Source organism: Micropterus salmoides, unplaced genomic scaffold (assembly GCF_014851395.1).
Source record: "Micropterus salmoides isolate LMB-PRFRI ecotype aquatic unplaced genomic scaffold, ASM1485139v1 Ms_hic_scaffold_19, whole genome shotgun sequence".
Lineage (NCBI taxonomy): Eukaryota > Metazoa > Chordata > Actinopteri > Centrarchiformes > Centrarchidae > Micropterus > Micropterus salmoides.
In genome coordinates this window covers 15,845,695-15,853,117 of record NW_024041039.1, presented here as the reverse complement: position 1 = coordinate 15,853,117, position 7,423 = coordinate 15,845,695, and positions in this window count along the sequence as shown.

The following is a 7,423-nucleotide window of genomic DNA, read 5'->3' as shown; positions in this document are numbered from 1 at the left end:
AAACTACAGTATGTAAACCACAGACCATTTGCTGTAATGAGGATAATAAGGCTAGTATTACACACAAACTACCAAAAGCAAGTAACATTCGGGTTATATTTGTCTTCATAACTTGTTTTTATGGAATGAAAATTTATGTATCTAGCCACTTTGGCAGTGTGCTGTTTTAAACACAAGGGGGAGCCAGATATCTATAAAAGTGCCATGAAACTGACATGACATGTTGCGACAGCAACCTAAAGTTTACTGTGAAATTCTTTTAAGTGGTCCAATACAATGTGGCTTTTCTGCGGTTTAGGACAGATATTTGCCATTAGTGTTCACCAGTGAACAATTATTTCCCAGTACTAGAAACAAAACTCCAAATATGTCAGCAAGTGTTATCTGGAACTGCTACACAATGACAAAGAGAGGTTCATAACCAAATGGAAACCTTTGGCCCACTATTTCAACTCATTCATCTTCTGTTTGGGCAATATAAAAGTATCGACCACTGCAAAACACATTCTGGGACATATTTCGTTCTTGAGTATGAATTTATATACTATTCAACAATTTAACACATTGACATTCAGCTGTGTTGTTTAATTAGTTGTTAGCTATCATTGCCATCACAATATATTTTTTAGGTTTCACTCGTTTTTTTTTGTTAATACAAAAAAATTACTTTGAAGTAGAACTGAAATTAAATGACAGAAAAGTGTTGAAAAACATTCTCTGATTTCAGCTTCATGAATATGACAATTTGCCACTTTACTTTGTCATATATGATAGTAAACGGAATATCTTCAGGTTTTGGTGGTCGAATAAAACAAGATGTTTGAAAGTGCTACCTCGGGGTTTGGGCAATTATAATTTATATTTCATATACAAAACCATTAATCCGTCAATCAAGAAAATAACCAGCAGCTGAATCATAGTTGCAGCCCTACATTGAATTCAAGCATATTCCAGGCAAAGGCCTTAAATCCATCATGTATTTAAATCACCAATGAAAGTAAACTCCTGCATTTATACTGTAAACATGTGCAGACATGAGGAGAGAACGGTTAAGTTTCATTAAACAATTTACTGGCGTTCAAAATAATTAATATAGACACGGTATCATTCTTTTGCATTGAGCAGATTACGTTGTGGTATGTAGTGATGTAAGTGCGCAAATCTCCTTTATAGGAAGAGATGAAGGTTGTTCTTAGAAGTGGAGAAAAGAAGGGTCAACCCTTTCTCTTATTACAACACGTGCTTGATGGATTACTTCCTCTTGCAGAAATAAGTGTTTTTATTGGGATGTTGTTGGCCTTGTATTTCCGTAACAGTTGGCTATAGTAGCTTATCTCCCGGTGCAAAGGGAGTATTAAATCTTGATGTTATACGAGGTGAAGATGAACCCTTGAGTCACAAAGGATTGGTGAGCGGAAATGCCAGTTGTAAACAAGCGTGTTTGTTATCGGAAGGGGATGATTTCAGGAAAACCAGACATTTGCTGTTTCTCAGAGACAATTTTGGCAAGATCTGTTACCTTGTCCCGAGTTGACACTGCTGATGGAAATAACCCCGGAGTACAAAGTTGTCCTCAAGTACCATTGTTGTAAACTCACTTCTCCTTTATGGTTCATGTGAGGAAGAGGGATGACTGGACTTTGATGATATTTGAACATTATAGTCCTGATAGTTGCTCAGAAGTGCAGCACAGCAGATTTCAGTATCAATGGTTGTTTCCTTTGCTTACCATCACAGGTGGATACACAGTTTGTGACAGTTTTGTGTGAGCCATTGCACCTACTATGTATGCAAAAACCAAAAAGAAACCTTGTGTCCTCATGGTTAAGACACATACTTTTGATTTGACGTTATTATTATTATTATTTATTCGCATAAATCACACGACCTGTTGTCCGCCTGGATGTTTTCTGGAAGGATTCCTGCTCTTTACTGTGCAACTAACAAGTGACTCCTTGATAGTTTGCTATAACATAAGATTCATACTGTCTTCTATCCAATACAAAGGCGTAATTGTAAAAATGACTCTTATTTTAGTCATTCTATTAGTGCATAGTTCAAAGTTCACCCATGAAAACCCACACATTTATTTACTCTGGTGATGGCAATTCCATGGTTATTTATTTCATTGAAAGATGTTAATTCTGAGCAGTTGCCATGCTCTTTATGTTTACCAAATGTGTCCTAAAAAGTTGGTTGAAACCATCAATAGGCAAGGGAGAGGGAGCATAAAATGTCACTGACAAAACAATACAAAATCAGAAGCGAGATACGCAATACCAAATCCAGATAAATAAAATAAGGCTGAATGTAGGCTAAGAATAGACAAAATGTAAGCATGTGTGTACAGTATGGAAATACATGCTAGAACATCCCACTGTGGTGCGGTAAAACAGTAGCTGAAACATAATGCATCATGCTAAATGTGGGGGATTTAAATTGTTGTCATATACGTCAACATAATACCGAAGAACCATCCATCCATCCTTTGTCAACCGCTTATCCTGCATACAGGGTCGCGGGGTAATACCAAAGATATAAAAGCTAATGTGACGTGGAGAGCATTTTACAACAGTGTCTCCTGCAGCCTGGTGGGGAATCAGGCGTGGTGGTGCAGCTGCCAATTTGCTGTAAGTGGAACGCTTTAATGTGCCGTGACCTCAGTAATAATGAAAGATTATCAAAGCAGTTTCTCCGTCTTTATCTTTCCACACATAGACCATGACCTAACACGAACCTGCAGCCAGGGTGTCACTACGTTTCCTTACTTATCTAAGTGTCTCTGTTTGGGACTTTTTCAGCATCATGACTGAGAGACTGCTTACAGAGAGACTGTATCACTATGCTCTGTGGTTCTTTGGATGTCTGTTTCCTTTGACAGTTATATTGCTAACATAGCCTACCATGACCATGTTGGTGGGCCTATTATCAGGTCTGTGCTATACTTGGAGGTCTACTAGTGTGACTGTTCTAGGATCTGGTGTTCACCTTTTCAATAAACAAAGAGTACCAATACAGATAAGAACTAAAGACTGCAACATGTTCGTCTCCTTTATGACATCTAACAATTAAATGTCATGCAAGTTGAAAACTAGCAGAAAACATTGCTATTTTGTACATATTTATAAGCTGGAAAATGCTGGTTTACTACCTTTTATCTTCAAGGAATTTAACGTAGTCGATACCGGAATTAATTCTTACTGATCCAGGTCAGCGATCGGCCGGCACTCTCAAATCCCACAACATCTCCAGGGCTTGTGTATCGCAGTGTATTGCTGCCAAGCTGTCCTCACTTGCCCTACCTGACTGGCTCAGACCCAAGATTGACAGTCTGCTGGAAGGGAAACCTGCCACCATCTGGAACATCTCAGGCTGCCAGTAACAGCCACAACCAGCTCACAGACAAAATGTTAAATCCCCTCGCTATATATCTATATACTGTAATGATTTACCTTTGCAGATCACAAGGGTTTAACACACAAAGGATGTTTGTGGTGGAGAAAAAAAATGTCCAGGTGAATTAACATTTATTCCATAGACGCAACATCAGAAAAACAGCTTGCACCATGAACCTCACTGTATTAGTTACAAAGGATACAAAGGAATGGAATAAATATAAATAAATTGAGGAGTTGTGGTTATGATTGCCTTGTCTATATTTTGTGTGCCTTACTGTCTCAATCAATCCCTTCTTCATTTACTAGGAAGTTTGTTTATCACATTAACAATACCATCAGACCTACAAATTGGGCTATATCTATAATGTATTCTTTTCACTAACAGACACTTTTTATTGAAAAGTGGACATGTTCCCCTATAAGTGCCGAAATGCAGATTTCGAGTGAGTCTCAAATGAAAGGCATTGTGCAAATTTGTCCTGCACTTTCATGTTAATAACTGGCTTTGTCTACTTTATTTTTTTTTAGAGCAAACCGTTTTAAGGTAGCGTTACATCCATAAGGTCGTTCAAGGTTTTAATCATTGTTGATTCCATGTAGTTGGCCATTACCTTTAATGACAGATCACCATGAAACTGTAGTTAATAGATATAATTTTGGTACTATGAGAATCAACAGATCATTCTCCTAGTCTATTTTTGTTCAGAACAGCTTGCTTCATGCAGAAAGAATAGGTGACACGCTAAGTCTTACGCGGGCCGTGTGGCTGCCCTAACCTGTTGACATGTGCACACGCGCTACTCAGGCAGGTGGTGTGGCCCAGGCGTATGGGCATCATAGACACAAAAAACATGACCCAGATCGCTGATGACCCAAAAAACATTGTAATCATACAGAATCCCATTTTAAGATTACAAATGCCAATTGAAGCAGAAGCTATATTCTGTTTGGTCTCTGTGCTCTTTAATTGAAATGGCAGTAAACCATCAACTAAATGCATGACAGGGCCAACAAAGCTTGAACATTTGATGCTACCCATGGAATTTGATTCCCACGAGTAGCAGAGAAATTGCAGCTTTTCATTTCACAATCCAATCTGTCTGAGGTATTACCTGACCCTGTATTTATGGGAGAGCCACTGATGCTTACTGGCCTCATAATCTTTCAGATACTGAGCTGAAAAACATCTGAAAAATGTATGAAGTCATAAAGACTTAATTATAAGCTACCTCTAAATGTCTTCATCATTGAATAATGAATAAACTAGTATACCATTCATCTCATCTTCTGGACTCTCTTCCACTGTCATTTCTTGAATGTGACATATTTAGGAGTAGGTCTGAGTCAGTCTGGATGACCTTTTAAGATCTTGACATTAATTGTCAGTGGCTCTAATAAAACCAGACAAGTTTTTGTGCACCCTCATGTGTTATGTGACCATAACACACACACTCACACACACACACACCCTACCAATTATTGTTTAGGCTCATTAAGCAGTGTGGTACAGGACACTTTAATTTCTCAGAATGTAATGTCCTTCACTGACTTGTCATAAAAATTTGGCATTTTAAATAACATGAAGGCAGTCACTGAAATTGAGCATATTAACCTGCCCCAAAGGCACAAAGTTGTATTAGACTGTCAAATACAAGAAATATGTATTCTGATGCTGGACCATAAACTGTATAAAACAGCACTGGACATGCTCTTGCTCTTGTTTTCTTTACAGTTCTCCACACTAATCAGACATGCAGGATGTTTCTAAACCTTGCAGATGTTTGTATCAGTGATGCCTATTATACTAGTCCTTGAGTGAAATTTTAAACCACTGGGGGGAAACTGTAACATAACAGGCATTGAACATGCACCATCTGTCTCCCGAGTAGTCTTTAACCAACAGCATAAATCACAATGATTTATTTCCTCGTGAAATGAAAGAAAATTAAAACATAATCCAAAACATGTGCCGCGGCGGTTTGCTCACCTCAGAAGCCTTCATGTGATGCGGCCAGGCGTTTGAGGTTTCTAGGCTGAAGTCCTGTCTTGATCCTACAGGGGGAGGTGTTACTCTGCAGGGACTGGACCACGAGCCTGGGAAGAATGAAAGATGAGAGATGGAGGAGAGGGCAGCTGAGGTGAGTGGCGGTGTGGCAGCCGCAGCCTACAGCCCCAGCAGGGTAATCTAATCAGCTGTTTCAGAGACTCTCTTGGCCTCTGCAACTCTCTCTCACTTCCCGGGAATGGAGAAGAGCTCATTTGTCGTAGTGATGTGCCTCATCTCATTATCTTCAATCAGGTATGTAGAGGTTTGAAAACAACAGATAAACCCCGGCTGTCTTTTCCTTGCAGCAAGACATGGTTTTGTGGGTGATTTTAATCTTTGGGTGTCTTGTGGGTGAAATTGAGGGATCCTACCTACTTCAGATGATGTTATCATACTGCTGTTCCCCTTGCTTATAAACCCCTTCAGTGCAAAGTAAATGCTATTATCGCACTGTATTCAATTTAAAGTCACATTTCTATCTGGTGCAATTTAATATGATCTCCATTTACTATTGCACTGACACCTACATGTATGTAAAGCTTTACTCATGAAGGGAGTGGTGTTGATGTTAAAATTGCAAGAGCTTCCTTATGATTTCCAGTAAACATAGTTGATAAATGGCAGGGCTCTCTTGTAGCATTTCAATCACTTTGCACAGTGGGAACAAGTGAAGGTTAAAGCTACAGTACATGTCAGTTGCACAACTAGCCATAATGACATAATAACCTCTTACATAAAGAAGAATGAAAGAGGTTAAAAAAATAAAGCAAAACGTAAAAAAAACATAAAACAGCCACAGGAAATCCATTACAGATAAACAACGATTCAAAGAACAGTGATTCAGTCAAGGAAGTAAGGAATCATATTTTATGTACATCTGCCTTGCCAATGACAAAAGGCTATTCAATACTTCATTCTCATTCAACACAAACATCTAATTATAAACCAGTTAATTGCAAAGACATCTGTGCTGACTGAAAACAAGCAATATGCAACCCATTTAATTATCTTAACACTGGTAGTTTTAGATGACAGGTTCAGGGTTACATTTTCCAAGAATGGATCAAATTCAAGGTTCAACCAATCGTACAACCAGAATGAACACTGCTACATCTGTCATAGCATCTCAGTCAGCACCCCACCCCAGAGAGGAAAACTGGAGTGGTGTTTGACATCATATGTAACAACTGTGATGACAAGTGCATCAGTGAAATGCCATGACCCTGACAAAGAGACTGTGTGGAGTGGGAAGGGGTCAAAGGTCATAGGCCAGGAGTCAGTGGATGGAGCTGGAGAAAGATCAAAAGGTCATCCACATCATATGCCAGAGGCAGAAAACAAAGACACCATCACCACCACCATATACACTGTACTTAATTTACATGATAGCAAATGATCTCCATCAGTTGAGGAAGACCACAGATAACATATCTTTGTCAGTGTACATGCTGGACAGACATATTTGAGTAATACATAATAACATAATTCTGAAACAGTGATCTATTCACACAGTTTGTCCAACAGCAAAGTCCTTTCTCAGCACACATTTGGTCACAACCTTTAGCTATGTTTTTGTTAATAAACAGAAAGTCAACTCTCACAGGTTGGTATTGGTATCATCCACAAAAATTCAGTCCAGCTAGAGTTGAGAGCTAAATGGACCCTGAGTTAAGATTTTTTGTCAAACTACTACCAAGCTACTGCCTCTGAGACGCAAATGAAGGGCATCTTCTGCATAGACCAACAGACCCTTTTCACAGTGGACATTTTGACTCATCACACAGGTGATAACAGACATAATGATGGCTCTATTCTATCATTCATTTTATAATCTACACCTGTGCCTTTCTACTAATGTCAAATCTGTGAAAAAGGCCTGCTGTATGCAGCCAGAAATCAAGATAATTTGATATAGCTATTAACCATTTCAATAATAAATGTTTCAAGTATACACTGTTGGGCTGCTACACTGAATCCA